Consider the following 16,476-nt stretch of genomic DNA (forward strand, 5'->3'; position numbering starts at 1 on the left):
TGTATATATACATATACATATGTACACAGGCACATACACTTATATAAATATATACATACTATACACACACACACACACGTAAAATATTCTACAAATTGCTCTTTTCTTCCCCATAGCAAATATAACTGCCGGGTTTTTTATGTTCATACTCATAAGTTTAGTTTTTTTTAGGTTTTTTATGTTCATACTCATAAGTTTAGTTTTCTTTTGCATTTATGTATACATAAATGTGTCTCTCTGTGTATATATACATATACATATGTACACAGGCACATACACTTATATAAATATATACATACTATACACACACACACACACGTAAAATATTCTACAAATTGCTCTTTTCTTCCCCATAGCAAATATAACTGCCGGGTTTAAGGTTTAACATTTAACATTTTGGGGGTTATGGCCAACCCCCAAAATGTCCTTTTTCAATTTCGATCATCACAATGGTATACAAAGCATTCATTTTCCCTTACCCTCACCAACCCAGAGTCATTCTCCCCTTCAGCACTTTGTATCCATGTTGTTTTAATTTGCATTTCCCTGATCACCACTGAGGTTGACGATTTTTCCTTATGTTGATGGGCCCTTAGGAATTGTTCTATGTATTATCTTTATTATTCTCTTGCTGATTTGTAGGGACTATTTTATATGGTATGGATAGTAATCCTTTGTTGTAAATGTGTACGTTGCAAATATTTCTGTCTGCAGCTTATCTTCCAAACTATTTATGGTGTCTTTTTTTTCTTCTAAGAGATTTTATTTTTATGTAATGACTTAAAAAATATTTTCCTTTCAGCTTCTGGGTTTTGTGTTTGTTTTCTTTTAAAGATTTTATTTATTTTAGAGAGATTGAGAGAGAGAGAGAGAGGGGGGGGGAGAGAGAGAGAGAGAGAAGGGGCAGAGGTAGAGGAGAGAGAGAATCCCAAGCAGACTCCTACTGAGTGCAGAGCCCAACACAGGGCTCAATCTCATGACCCCGAGATCATGACCTGAGCTGAAATCAAAGGTCAGACACTTAACTGACTGAGATGCCCTTTGGGTTTCATGTTTTTTTAATGAAGTTTTTCCTCAACACCACCCCCATGATTATAAGAATATTCTGCCCTATTTTACTTAAATATTTTATAGTTTGGCCTTAGGTTTATTGAAGGATCTGAACTCTCTTTTTTGCTATGCTATAGGTAGGAATCTAACTTATCTTTAACTTCTTGGTGTAATGCAATCAGAAGGCTTGGGACCATTTTCCAGCTTTGCTGTTTGGTTGTAGTTCTGTATTACTCGACTCTCTGGGCCTCACAAAATGTGGATAACATTTTTACCTACCTTGTAAGATTGTGGGATGGATGACTTCAGTTATTACATGAAAAATACTTCAAACAGTTCCCAAATAGTATAAATCCTTCTTCATATATACTAGCCCTGTACCCCCCAACCCAAAACCTGAAACAAAAATCAACAAAACAAATCCAGTCCTTTCTCTAGTGAATTGATAGACAATATTTACTATAATTCATATTACATAAATGGGCCTGTTTTTTTATTTTCTTCTGTTTCATTGAAATTTTTCTGTCAATTCCCTCTATTTTAATTACTGTAACTTTAAGATATATTTGCTCTCTGGAAGGGCATAAGCCTCTCGTTGTTCTTTTTTTTTTTTTTAATTGGCATTCTTGCATGTGTTTTTTGTACAGATGAGTTTCAGAATTATCTTGTTAAGTTTCATAAGAGACATCTTGCTGAGTTCAATAAGAAATCTTAAGTTCCATACAAATTTGGTTTAACATTTGAGCTACATTTATAAATTACTTTAGGGGGAATTGATATCTTTATGATATTGAGTTTTCCTGTGAACATGGGAACATGGTATGTTGCTCCAAAATTTAAGTCTTCTTTTCTGTCCTTCAGTAAAATGTTATCATTTTATTCATATCTTGCCTTTCTGACTATAAACTGGCTGCATTACTCCAGATGCTGTTACTGTTAAGAGTCAAGTCCAGAGGGACAATGTGAGAGTCTCATTGTATTTCAATAATTTTGACTTGGACAAGTTCCCATCTTTGAACCAATCACTGTAATAAGAAGAATGTGAGACACAACTGGCTTAAGTTTAGTTCAGGTACCCCACCGGGAGCTCCTGGGTGACACGAAAATTACCCAAGAGAGTAGAATGTATGCAACATCAATTATTCCAATTTGGATGCATATTGATATTTGATCTGATTTCTTTTCTTTTCTTTTTTTACTAGATTTGTCAGTATTTTCCTCAGGAGGTACTTCTAGATTATATGCTTTCAGAGTCCCTGGGTATCTGAAACTGTCTCTTTTTTCTTGTTTATATGATTTATAAAATGTTTAAAATGTCATTCCATTGTCTTATCTTATTTTTCTGTAGTAAATGAGAAATTTGAAGCCTGCCTGATTTTCTTTACTTTCTAAATAACCAACTCTCTCTCTAAAAGAATCATGTAATATTTTCCTTTATCCTTGGAGTTAAAGCTTTCATCAAGAGGGCTAGGTTTAATATGATTTTTGATATATGAGTCTTAAGTATTTAGCTTAGCTTCTTCCAATAGCTCTGTGATTCTTGCTTTTTTTCCCCTCCTCTTTCTGGAACTTCTATTATGTGTATTATATCTAGATTTATCTTCCATTAACTTTTAGTTTCATTCATGATTTTCACTGTATATATATAAATAATCAAATACATAATTAAATATACATAATCAAATATATAATAGAATGCATGTGTGGGCATATGTGTGTTTACATGTACAACAGCTCCTTCATCTGGCGTTTGGTGTCATTTAATTGGTGGTTTGTTCTATTATTTGATTCCTTCACAGAGGGTTTAAAAATGGAAATCATGTCTATTTTATTTCCAAAATTTTGTTTGTTTTATTGACTTTCCTCTTCCTTTCCTTTCCTCTTCCTTTCCTTTCCTTTCCTTTCCTTTCCTTTCCTTTCCTTTCCTTTCCTTCCCTTCCCTTCCCTTCCCTTCCCTTCCCTTCCCTTTCCTTTCCTTCCTTCCATTAAGGTAGTTTCTTTAGATTCCACTCAATCTTCCTTAATAGGAGCTTCTGTTCTGGTTGCTAGCTTGCCTTCCCTTCTTGAAATAACCAAAGCTCATTAAATAATCTGTGTTTTGTTTCTCTTTGTCAACCTGTGCCCGTTGGGGCTGAGCATCTTGGGAAGTGCTATACCGGCAGGCAGTGGAGACAAATGAAGTAGTTCATTTCCGCATCAGCTGGTGGGCATTTTTTCAGTAGCCTTTTTCTAGGACCAAGGAACAAGATGACAGGGATACTTTTTTCATGAACTGAGTGGATCCTCTTACCAATCTGTTGTGACCTTGAAAGAGTTTCAGGATTGAAGCTTTCTGCCCCATGCTTTGCTAGAGAGGCTGACCTCCTCTCAGTCTGGCTTGTATTGTCTGGTGGAATGCAAGAACCGCCTACATGTCTTTTCTGGGTAATACTGAAACTGCATCCTCAGAAGTTTGTAGAGTCTCCTTCAGGCTTTAGAAGTAGGCCACGTTTCTCCCACCTCCTTACTATTTCCCTACATGCCTATTACTGCTTGAGTCATTTTAGCTATAAGTTTGCTGAGAAAGGAAGCAATGTGATTGCATTCTGACCACCATTTTCTGAGAATTACCTACGATTTATCTTTTGATAGGAATATACTCGAGGCTCTGAGGCTACTCTAAGTTCATTCCTCTCTAGCAAATACAAGATGCATTACCTATTCTATTATTTGCCTTTTGAAAAATTATATATATTCCCAAGCTCTTGTAACCTCAAATAATTTATTTCTCTTTGTTCAAAAAAACGCTAGGCATCTGGAGGGTATAACAATTTTTTTTTTTTTTTTTTTTTTAGAATATGCTGTTCATTTATCATTGCTTAGGTGCAATGAAAGTTCATTCTTCCAAATCATTTATTCATTCGACAAACAGTTTTTAATGCCTTCTTTTTGTCAGTCACTGCATTCAATCCTTAAATGTCTTCCAGGAATCCTCGCCTCTCATTAGGTAGCAAAGACATCCTGGGGAGAGCACTGTCATGTGAGTTTATCTGTTCTGTCGCTTGACTTAATAGAGTTTTCATTTGTCAACTTTCAGAATCTCTTATAATCTTTGTAGTAGATTGAAAACATGGCCAGAATCCTCACTAATTCCACACCCCAAACCTTTACAATGCAACTTTTCATTTCCTCCCATCAGAATGTGGAGTCTATTTCCCCATCCTTTGAATCTGGACTGGCCTTGTCACTCGCTTTGGCTAAAACATTTGGCAAAGTGACAATGTACCGGTTTTGAGCTCAGGCCATTTGAGGTCTGGCAAGCTTCAGCTTTCTTCCTTAGACCCCTGTGATCACTATGGGAGCCAGTCTGGGCTGGCTGGCCTGCTGGAGTAGAGATGAGCCATTTTGGCTGAGACCAGCAGAACCACCCAGCTAAGCTCAGCCCAACTTGCCAACTTGCAGAATTGTGAGCTAAATAAATTATTGTTTCAAGCCATTATGTTCTGGGATGTTTTTTAAGCAGAAAAAGATTACTGATACGATATGGAAGTGAAATCGATAATTTCATTCTATTCACTCCTAATAGGACCTCTGTTAAGGTAAAGGAAATTGGTTTCAAAGTAACTATGGGCATTTTGTTTCACTTACTTCTAGTTTCATTGAATCTGTATCTATAGTATCTTTTTTTTTAAAGATTTTATTTATTTATTTGACAGAGAGAGAGACAGCCAGAGAGAGAGGGAACACAAGCAGGGGGAATGGGAGAGGAGGAAGCAGGTTCCCAGTGGAGGAGCCTGACGTGGGGCTTGATCCCAGAATGCTGGGATCACGTCCTGAGCCGAAGGCAGATGCTTAACGACTGAGCCACCCAGGCACCCCTATAGTATCTATATCTATAATATATGTATGTATCATCTGTATCTAAATATATTTGTATCTCCATCTATATAAAGAGGGCAAGCTCAGTCTAAATTAGAATTCAGAGACTAATAAGTCCAATAAATAGCTGAACAGGGTGTTATCACAAACATACATTTGGATGACTTAATTTGCATTAGAAGGAAGAGAAACATTTTGGAATAAGCACCTCAAGAGAGAGAGGTGTCTATTCTCAAACCCAGCATTATGGACCATGTATGAGCCCTATAGGCATTCTCCTCATTTCTGTGGAACATAATTTTGTTTTGATGCATCGATGATTGAAAGGAATATACCCTTGTCTTGACAACTTGAGGTTCATTGGACAAGAGGCTCCGACTTAACGGAGGGCATCAACAGAGTGGCAAGAGAAAGGTGTGATCTTAAAGTGGAGTTAGAGATAATGCAAGAGAGTGTGTGGGGAGAGGGGGCTTGAGAGAACTCCGTGAGCCAAGTGTACCACAAAGAGTAACAAAAATGACTGTGGGGGACTTGGTTGGGGGAGGTAGATAGATAGTGAAATCAGAGTTTTAATATTTATATGAATTTATTGCTTTCCATTGGCTCGTGTATTCTGAAGCTTTTAGGTCACTGTAATAACCAATCATTTACTACCAATGCTCCTTTCAATTTTCTTTTAACTGCATGCTGGAAATTAAATGTAAAAAAAAATAAGCTGTTAGAAGGAAGATGTTAATAAAAAATGATTCCCCTAATGCCAACTGATATAGATTTTCAAAGGTGAAGAAAGTCTGAAGCCAAAATGTACAGACAGAAGTAAAAATAGTCAGATAGCAAGTAAAAGATACTTATTTGTCATAAATGATATAGAGAATGGATTAGTGAAGGGAGAGTAATGTATTATCTGGAAGTGTTGTATTGTTTTTTTGAAATCTACACTACATAGGTCAGGATTTAATTCAGTTTCTCTTGAAAACTTTTAGTTCATCATTGCAGTACTATTTATGACTACTGAAACTCAGCATACCGTATAGAGTCAGACATTTTCTGTTGAACTTCCTATGCTGAAAAGACAAAACTATCTCAGAACATAATAATTATAATATATTCGAGAAACAGTCCAAAGGCATTATTTCATTAAAAAAAAGTTTACCCCAATTACAACAAGTTCTAATTAAAATAAAAATAGTCAAAGAGAAAGGAAAACCTCATCATTTGAATGGGGCTCTCTCATCTTTTAGATGGTACCAAATTCTTTTGGTTTTCTTCCCACTTCATTAACTATTCCTTTTTGGTGCTTTACTGCCCCTCAGCCACAAATATAAATGTTCTTCAAGGGTCAATCCTTACCTCTCTTCTGTTCTCTCATTATTTTCTCCATGATAAATCTCATCTAATCTAATGATGTGACAATGCAAATGACTTCTAGTTCATGCATTCTTCGTTCGTTCGTTCGTTCCTTCCCTTCCTTCCTTCCTTCATCCTTCCCTTCCTCCCTCTGTTTTTATGTTAGTTGCAGGTATACAACATACTGATTCAACAATTCTAGACATTACTCGTTGTTCACCATGATAAATGTAGTCACCATTTGTCACCATACATTATCACAATATTATTGACATCTCTGTGACTTACTTGTTTTGTAACCGGAAGTTTGTATCTCTTAATACTCTGTATCTATTTCACTCCTCCTCCCACCCATCTCTGCTCTAGCAACCACCAGTTTGTTCTCTGTATTTAATAGTCTGTTTTTTGTTTGTTCATTTGTTTTGTTTTTCAGATTCCACACAGAAGTGAAATCCTATTCTTTATCTCCACTTTTATCCCTTCTCTGAGTGCTTCCATTTCTGATGTGGTTGGCACCTCAGTTCTCATATCCACTAGTATCTCAAACTCCATTCATCCAATCTGAATTAAGTCACCATCTCTTTCCTTTTTCCTTAACTTGCTCTCTCTCTCTCTCTCTCTTTTTTTTTTTTTGAGTGTGAGAGAGAGAGCACACAGGGGGAGGGGCAGATGGAGACGGAGAGAGAGAATCTCAAGGAGGCTCCACACTCAGCTTGGAGTCCAATGTGGAGTTCAATCTCATGACCCTGAGATCATGACCTGAGCTGAAATCAAGAGTCTAACACTCAACCGACTGTGCCACCCAAGTGTCCCAACTTGCTGTCTTTAAATGACATTGAATGCTGATTATCAACCACCTTCAAAGCCACAGACCTGACCTCTTCCTTTTTTTTGTATACCCCAACCAAAGGTTGCCAAGTTCTGAGACATCTAGAGTCTATGACTACTTGCAGCTGTTCCTTCCCTTATATTCCTTCTGCAATTGCCCTATTTTAGAAATCACTACATCTCACCTGGACCATGGTACTAGCCATCTCATTTGTCACTGCTTTTACTTACTTCCATTTTTTTTAGTTAATTTGTCCTCCAGTTACTTTGATTATAATATGTATGTCCTCATTTAAAACCTCAAAATGTTTCCCCTGTTCTTGAATGAAACCCAAACATATTATCAGTCATGTAAGCCTCTTCATCAAGACAGACCATTCCAAACCTATTTCCAATTGAATTTCTTTGGGTGTCAAAAGACCTAGTCAAACTCTTCTACACATACCTTCCCTGTACATGTACAATGATTTCCTGCCCTTGTTCCTTTTTTTCTGTATTTCTTGGAGTACTGGATATTTTTTCTTTCCATGTCAAAATACCCATATTATTCTTATCCATAAAATTCTAGTTCTAATATAATTTCTATTGAATTTAGCTAAAATATACCAAACATTTATGCTAGATTCTATGCTAAGTACATTATCTCGTTTATTCTCGGAACATAACTATTATTATTACACATTAATATTTTTATTCTACATTGCTATAAATGTGTCTCTTACAAAACGGCGGCATAAGTTGCATTTAATTCATCTTGGCATTTCTTAAAGTTCTTTGGGAAGGGTGGATGTTCGATCAATATGGATGCACAAATGAAATATATTAATAATGTCTTCACTGGTTCTACTACATTTATTCCTACTCTGCATTGTCAAGGATTTAAGAAAGCTTAAATTTTTTTCAATATGATTTTTTTTAAAGGAAATAGAGTAAAGAAAGGAAAATAAGGTGAAGTCATATGTAAGGTTGGTTCACAGTAACTATGAAGTATGGTTCAGTATAGTTTGTCAGAGGTGGACCACACATTTGGTCGTTAGCCAAGGCAAAAAGATCACTTATTTACAGTATAACCAATTTCATGAGATGAAAATAAGTAAGTTACTGATAAGAAGCTCAATTCTTAAGGAGGATTCTGTTTGATGTAGTAAACTACATCTTCAACACCATACTTGAAGTACAAGGGATGTGACCTACTTAAAAACCAAACTTCTCCTCAGTGTTACTTTCTCAAGAATGATAGGTAAGTTACCACAGAATAGAAATAACCATACACAAAATGGACTTATTTCAAGAGTGGTAGACAGGGTCATACATTATTCAGGTGACAACTGGATTGAACTGTTTCAGTAAATTGTAGAGGGCATGATGATATGCTTCGTGGACTCTTCTTTCTCCTCTCGTTTTAAACAGAAAAGAACAATTCAGTGTTGTGACGGGTTTCTTAAGATACTCGGAAGTTATTAGCTACATAGGGGGTCCTTGTTATAGCCCTTCCACACAATGGAAGGAATGACAAATACTGCCACAGTATGATTATACATGTCTGTGATATCGAAACCATAATCACAGATATCGTGGTCAGTGATGATGGCAGACAGTAGCAACAGCACACATACATATGTGTGTTCACATATGGGCACATGTATGCACACACACGTATATTTCAATATATATTGTTACTTCACAAAATAGTCTATGACCAGCTATTTAAACTCAGCTTTTTTCTCTCTCAAGGCCTCATCCTTTTTGTCAGATAATTGTCACTTGCAATGATTACTCTGCTTTTGAGATGATTAGACATATTTCATTACTACAAATAAAGAAACTTCTTAACAAATTACTCCTTAAGAGTAAAGAAGATATGGTGTGTGCTGACTTCAAAAAACCCTTGAATTTCCTACCTGGTGTTTACTGTCAGAAAGCACAATAGGCTTTCAAACAGGTTCTCATAAGGAAAAATTCTGTTTGTTTTGTCACACTTTTTCCATTAATTTAAAAACCAGTGAAAGCCTGAAAACCCTGGGAAGTGTGACAATAACCCCCAATTTTGAGTTTTCAAAATCTCTTGGGAAGCACATTTTGTGGATAATTGCAAGTGCTTTGTGAAAGAGCTCGGGAACTGCATGAGCTTTTGGATTAACTATATACTACTTTGGAGAACAAAAATATCTTTCTTATGTTGTCTCACTCCCTCTGTTTAATGAGTCTCATCAATTTATGCCAGTGATGAAACTGGTTCAGACAAACAGCTCTGTAATGCTTATTGTTAAAATCTCCTAAAAATCATGAAAAGTAATCAAACATCTCCTAAAAGACCAAAAATTAGCCCAACCCCCCCCCCCAAAGATAATACCTTATATAAGTGTGGTTTTTGTGAAACTTGTCCACTTAGGCTTTGCTGGTGGCATTGTGGATTGACACAGCCCATCTGGAGAGCACTGTGATCTCGGACATCATGCACTGCCATGGAGCATGTGGCACACAGGACAACCATGCTCTTCCATACAACAATCTCGTTTTTGATGAGCAGCCCCCAGCCCTGGTTAGATGATAAATCTAAACCTCTGCTTATATTTCTCTTATGACCAAGTACTAACTTCCCTCCTGTGACTTTGGGCTACGTATGTGTGTGTAGGTGTGTATGAGTACATTTGCCTTTTGGATAATAACTGCCATTATTCAGTAATTATTATTTTTATCAAACACTGTGATATGTCCTTTACATGTATTATCTCTTTTAATTTTTATAATACCTGTTTGGTAGATATTATTATACTAATTCTAGAGATGACAAAACTTGACCTTAGAAAGAGTAGTTAACCTAGCCACATCACCAGCTTGCAAAACGCTCAACTGACAAAATGCCGAGTTTGGAACATGCAACTGACTCTAAGGCATATTAGCCTGAACTTCGAAACTCTCGATTATTATTTAATTTTTTTAAGCTGAGCAGTGTTGAGTCACTTGTGCACAAATCTTACTTCCCCAGATGTGGATTAAAGAACGCTTAGAGTCTCATGTGCTGTCTGAATCACATTTAAAGGAAGCCGTTGAAACCTCACATATGAACCTTTTGTGTGTGTGTCTCTCCTTTTCCAGCTGTCTGTATGTTTCCACGAGTTTTCCTGTGCTTCCTTTTTTGGGACCCTGGGATAGGAAGCATGTCATGTGGGCACGGAATGTGCCACACTCAAGCTTCCCTCTGGCACCCCTGCTCTATACTCTATACCTTTTGGCTGTTCAACGGGATGAATCATTATTTTACTGATAAGTCTGTAGTTCCCAAGAAACTGCCCTTTGATTGATCCTGGCCCATAGATCCGACCTCAGAACTGCTGCATAGTCAGGGTTCATAGGGTTCCTGGTCCCTTTCTGAGACCACCTTTCTTAAGGCCTGCAGATCAGAAGGGGCATCAGATAGGTGCAAAGTAATGACACAAGACAGCACCAAAGAGGGACAATTTACTAAAGATGTAAAGAAATGTAACCAAGATACACTTGTACAGTGAAGTGCAGTTGGAAAGTTGAGACACTTAAGAGTGTAAATAACAGGTACTTCATCAGAATAATCTCATTTAATCTTCACACTACCCCTATCGTTTGTTTCGCACAATACTTGCCATGTTTTGGTGTGTTAACTTGTTCATTTCCTTTCCTGTATAGCATTCCATTAAAATGACTATTCTGAAATTTATATGGCATTTCTCTTGTTGATGGGCATTAGGTTTGCTTCCCATCTGGAACTATTACAAATTATGCAGCTATGAAGCTCCTGTACATGTATGTTGTTGGAATATACATGCGTTTTTATGGGCATATATTTAGGAGTGGAATTGCTGGGTCATGAGATATGCTTACATCTAACCTTAGCATATAACACCAAACAATTTTCCAAGTGGTTTTGCCAATTTATCCTCTACCAGCCTTTTATAATAGTCCCCAGTGCTTCTCTTTTTCAACAACACTTGGCATTGTCAGTCTTCTTATCTTTAGATATTCCGCTGGGTAGGTACTATCATCTTTTTGTGACTTTATATTGTATTTCTGTAATGACTACAAAAGTTAAGCACTCTTGCAAATGTTTATAGGACATGTTTATATCTTCTTTCATGGAGTGCCTCTTCAAGTCTTTTGCTTATTTTTTCTATCTGGTTGTTTGTCTTTTACTGAAGGACTTGTAGTTCTTTATATTTTTTGGATACAAGCATTTTCTTGATTATATGTGCTGTATATATCTTTTCCCACCATCTGGCCTGCCTATTCACTGTTTTGTGACGTGTACTAAGCAGTTCATAATCTTAATATGTTCCAATTTTTCAACATTATTTTAGATATAGTAATTTTTGTGTCATTTTAGAAGAATCATTGCTTACCCCAAGATCATTAAGCTATCTTAATATATTTTATGTGCTTTATTGCCTACTTTTTACTTTTAATTCTATAATTCATCTGGCATTTATTTTTATGTATGGTGTGAAGTAGGGATCAAGTTTCTTTTTTCCACCCTCATATGTAGATCTTACTGACCCAGGACCATTGTCAAAAATATTATCCTTCTCTACTGTTCTCCAGTGCCAACTTTATCATAATTCAAGTGTCCCTGTAGGTGTGGGCCTGTTTCTGAATTCTGTTTTCTATTATGATGTTGATTTAGCTATCCTTGCACAAATCCCACAGTCTTAATTAATGTTGCTTTAAAAATACGTCTTCATGTCTGGTGAAGCAATGCTTACCTCCTTTTTCTTTTTTAATTTGACTTATCTATTCTTGGCTTTTTGCATTCACATACAAATTTTAGGATTCATTTGTCAATTTCTACACACACACACACACACACACACACACACACAATCCCTGCTGGGATTTTGATTGTGATTGAATTGAACTTATAGATCAATTCGGTGAGAACTGATATCTTTATAATACTGTTTTGCAATCCATGAACATGACATATTTTTCCATTTGTTCTGTTCTTCTTTAACCTTTTTAAATAATGTTTTATAGTTTTGTTAGAGGTATTAACATGTTTGCTAGATTTATTCTCAGATAATGAATATTTCTTATGCTTTCGTAAACAGTATAATCATAAAATTTAATTTTCTAATGTTTTGGTTGATAGGTAGGAATACAACTGATTTTTAATATTGGCCTTGCATGCTGGAGCCTTGCAAAACTCTTGCAGTAATTCTTTTTTTTTTTTTAAGATTTTATTTATTTATTTGAGAGAGAGAGAGAGCACATGAGAGAGGGAGAGACAGCGTGAGCAGGGGGAGGGGCAGAGAGAGAGGGAGAAGTAGACTCCTCGCTGAACAGGGAGCCCAATGTGACTGTGACCGGGGCTCTATCCCAGGACCCTGGGATCATGACCTGAGCCAAAGGCAGACACTGAGCCACCCAGATACCCCTCTTGCAGTAATTCTAATAATTCTTTCTGTACATTCCTTACAATATTCTACATAAACCCTGAAACCATTTGCAAATACTACAAATCTTCATTTCCAATCTCTTTACCATTTATGTATATATATGTGTATATATATATATATATATATATATATATATATGTATGTATTTGCCTTGTTTTGTTGTCTAGGACCTTCAGTACAATGTTAAATAGAGTGATGATAGTGGTCATCTTTATGTTATGCCTAGTCTGAGAGAGGAAGCTTTCACCATTTCACCATCAAATGTTTGCTGTGCTTCTTTCTTTCTTTTTATTTTTTAATACTCTATCAGATTAAGCAAGTCTCCTTCCTTTACTAGTTTTCTAAGGGTTTTTTCTATGAAGTGATATTAATATTTATAAAATCTTTGAGCATACTTTTCTGTTTATTTTGTTAATATGGTGAAAATATGTTTTTCCCCTTTTTGCTGTTAATGTAGTGAAATATACTGATTAGTTTTCTAATATTAAACCAGTCTTATATTTTTGCATTCCTGGAATAAATTTTACTTGTTTTCTCTGAATTATGACATATACACACACATACAAACTCCACAACCATATTTAGTATTAACACATTGAATCATGTGAGATGTAGATGTTAATTCAGTATGCTAATGTTTTTGTTAGTATTTCTTTTAATTAGGTTATGAAAAGAAATCACATATTATGGAAAATTATATGCTAGACATTTATCCATTTTTTCATTCAATCCTACAGCCTTACGACGTATATATCATCAAAATTTCTGTACATAAGAAAATTAAAACTCAAATCGTTGATCTAATTTTCAAAGCCATGAAGATAACCTATTTAATTTCAGGTTTCCTGTTTCAATACTGGTGGATGCCCTGCTCAACACACTTCAAAATGCTGTGAAGTCAGATTTTCTAGAATAGTACGGAAATGTGGTAAGAATACAGGATATCTGCAGTCACAGAAGCTAGGGGACGAGGCCCAGCTTTGTAACTCACTGTGTGATTTTGGATAAGTGGCTTAAGCTCTTTAAACTTCAGTTTCTTCACCCACAAAATGGTGAGTATTGTAACCACTTCATCAATGTGGGATGGGGATTAAATAAAATAAACAGAACTTTAATAGACATAGGAGTATTCAGATTTTCTACTTTGGGGGGATCGGTTTTGATATGTTGTGTTTTTCTAGAAATTTGACTTTAGTATTTAAATTTTCTTTTCTGAAAGAGCCAGCACTTGCCTTGAAGGGGTTTGGGGACAAAGGAAGAGTGAGAGGGGTGGAGGGGAAGCAGACTCCCCACTGAGCGCAGAGCCCAACGCAGGGCTCTATCTCACAACCCTCAGATCATAACCAAGAGTCTTCACTCTTAACCAACTGAGCCACCCGGGCGCCCCTGACTTTACCATTTAACATTTCAAATATATTGGCGTAGAGCTATTACAGTCATCCTATCATCTCTGTAATGTCTTTACGAGCTATAGCTTTGACCTTATTCATTTTACATCGTGGTTATTTGTGCCTCCTCTCTTTTTTCTCAATATGTCTCTTTAGAAATTTATTTTATATTCTTTTCAATGACCCAACTTTTATTTTGTTGATCATCTCTATCTTATGTTTTCTTTCTTCTTCTTTACTGTCTGCTCTTTATTTTTCCTTTCCTTCTATTTACTTTGGATATAGTTACTGATCTTTAAAAACTTCTTGAGATGGAAAGTCATTGATTTCAGTCTTTCTTCTTGAGCTAGGGCACAATGACTGGACCATAAGGCATTTCAACTACATTTATCTCCCTCGTCACTTTATATATGCCATCATTGTGTATAATATGTATATATTATGTTGTGCATGTATATATATCCCATACGTGTGAGATATATATATATAGATAGATAGATACAGATATATATATATAGATAGATACAGATAGATATATATTCATAGAGTAATTACAGAAACAAAAAGCCTAGTATTTTCTATTACATATCTATATTTGTAGCTCTCTAAATTTGTCTCCCTCCTGACTTCTATATGCTATTGTTGTGTATTGTGTGTGTATATATATGCATATATGTATGTGTAGTATAATACACAGTACATATATATTTAGTATAAACATAAATATATTTTATATATATATTTATAATACACACAGTAAATACTATGCTTTTTGTTCCTGTAATTTCCTTTAATCTGGTCTATCCCTGTAACTTGCTTTGACTGACAGAACGGAACATCATGATGTTGTGTAACATCCCAGGATGGATTTAAGAGATTTGTTAATTTCTGCTGTGAGCCAAGCTGCATGGAGAGGCTAAGTGGAGGAGAACAGAGGCACTTCAGTCAAAAGCTGCATATGATCTTCCAGTCTGTCACCAGCACTTCTTGCCACTCATGTACATGGGCCATCTTCAGCATGGCCCTACTGAGCATAATGACTATACCCCTAGCTGATACCATGTAGGACAGAAGAAACGTCTAACTTAGCGCAGCTCACGTTGCAGAAGTGTGAGAGATAACAAAAGGTTGCTTTTGATTTAAGCCACAAAGGTTTACCAACCAGCAGCTGGCATCAAGAATTGCTTGCTCAGATGACAAGACATCTGAGCCCTATCACACCAACGGGAGGAAGTGACACTATTTCTTGTGGATTGGCTACCAAATCCCATCCTTGAAAGTGTGAATATTAAATGTTGTCCTAAAGGAGCAACATAGGTCAGTGAGGAGGTTGACATTGCTCCTGTTACACTATATGTTAACTAACTGGAATTCAAATAAAAACTTAAAAAAAACCACAACAAAAAAAAGAATTGAGTGAATTTGTGCACTGTTGGTGGGAATGTAAATTGGTATGGCTACTGTGGAAAACAGTATGGAGTTTCCTCAAAAAATTAAAAATAGAAATACCATATGATCCAGTAATTCCACTACTGAGTATTTACTCAAAGAAAACAAAGAGACTCATTTGAAAAGATATGTGGAACCCTAAGTTTATTGCAGCATTATTTACAATAGCTAACATATGGAAACAACTGAAGTGTCCATCGATAGATGGATGAATAAAGAGGATGTGGTAGATATATATATTGAATGAATAAAGAGGATGTGTGTGTATATATATAATATATATATGTTATATATATATTACTCAGCCATAAAATAATGGGATCTTACCATTTGTTACAACATGGATGGACCTAGAAGGTATTAAGCTAAGTGAAATAAGTCAGGCAGAGGAAAACAAATACCGTATGATTTCACTTATATGTGGAACCTAAAAAAGAAAACAAATGGACAAACAAACATAAATTAGAAACAGACCCATAAATATAGAGAACGAACTGATGGTTGTCAAAGGAAAAGGGGGTGGGAGGATGGGCAAAGTAAGTTGAAGGGGTTTGGGCGTAAAGTCTTCCAGTGATGAAATGAATGAGTCATGGGATGAAAGGTACAGCATAGGGAATAGAGTCAATGGTATTATAATAGTTTTGTAGGGAGACAGTTGTAGCCACACTTACGGTGAGCATAGCATAATAGATTTATTGAATCACTATGTTATATACCTGTAACTAATGTAACATTTTATGTCGACCATGCTTCAATAAAAAAAGTAACTGAGTGAATTAATAAATACATGACCTGCCCTTTTTAAATTTTTTAATAGTGATGAGATGTAATGGTGATTATCTGGATAAATTTCTGTGAATTCTTCATTATATGAAGAAGAAAAAAGTCAAATGTAGATCAGTAAAAGAAACAGTGGATGAAAATTAGCTGGATCGTGGCAAAAGAACTGGAAATGCTTGGAAAAATTTTGAGCTCTTTAATGCAATTATGTACTTCTCTGGATATGGGGTCATCATATAAATATGGACTTGTAACAAACATCTCTGTTATTTCCTATTAGAAGGTAAGTATTATTAGTAAATTAGGCTATGTATTTGGCACATAATATAAAATCAGAAGTGAGCATGGGT

At 35.8% G+C, this 16,476-nt stretch overlaps 1 long non-coding RNA gene across 1 annotated transcript in view; it reads left to right on the forward strand.

Moving 5' to 3' along the window:
* LOC121100119 overlaps nt 1-15,297 on the forward strand; it is a 34,476-nt gene extending 19,179 nt beyond the window's left edge. Inside the window, exons 4-5 of the long non-coding RNA XR_005831840.1 lie at nt 13,350-13,561; nt 14,727-15,297. This is a non-coding gene — a long non-coding RNA (uncharacterized LOC121100119). The remainder of the gene's footprint in view (nt 1-13,349; nt 13,562-14,726) is intronic.
* The last annotated feature ends 1,179 nt before the right edge of the window (nt 15,298-16,476 follow it).

This window comes from Ursus maritimus, unplaced genomic scaffold (assembly GCF_017311325.1).
Source record: "Ursus maritimus isolate PB19 unplaced genomic scaffold, ASM1731132v1 scaffold_34, whole genome shotgun sequence".
Classification (NCBI taxonomy): domain Eukaryota; kingdom Metazoa; phylum Chordata; class Mammalia; order Carnivora; family Ursidae; genus Ursus; species Ursus maritimus.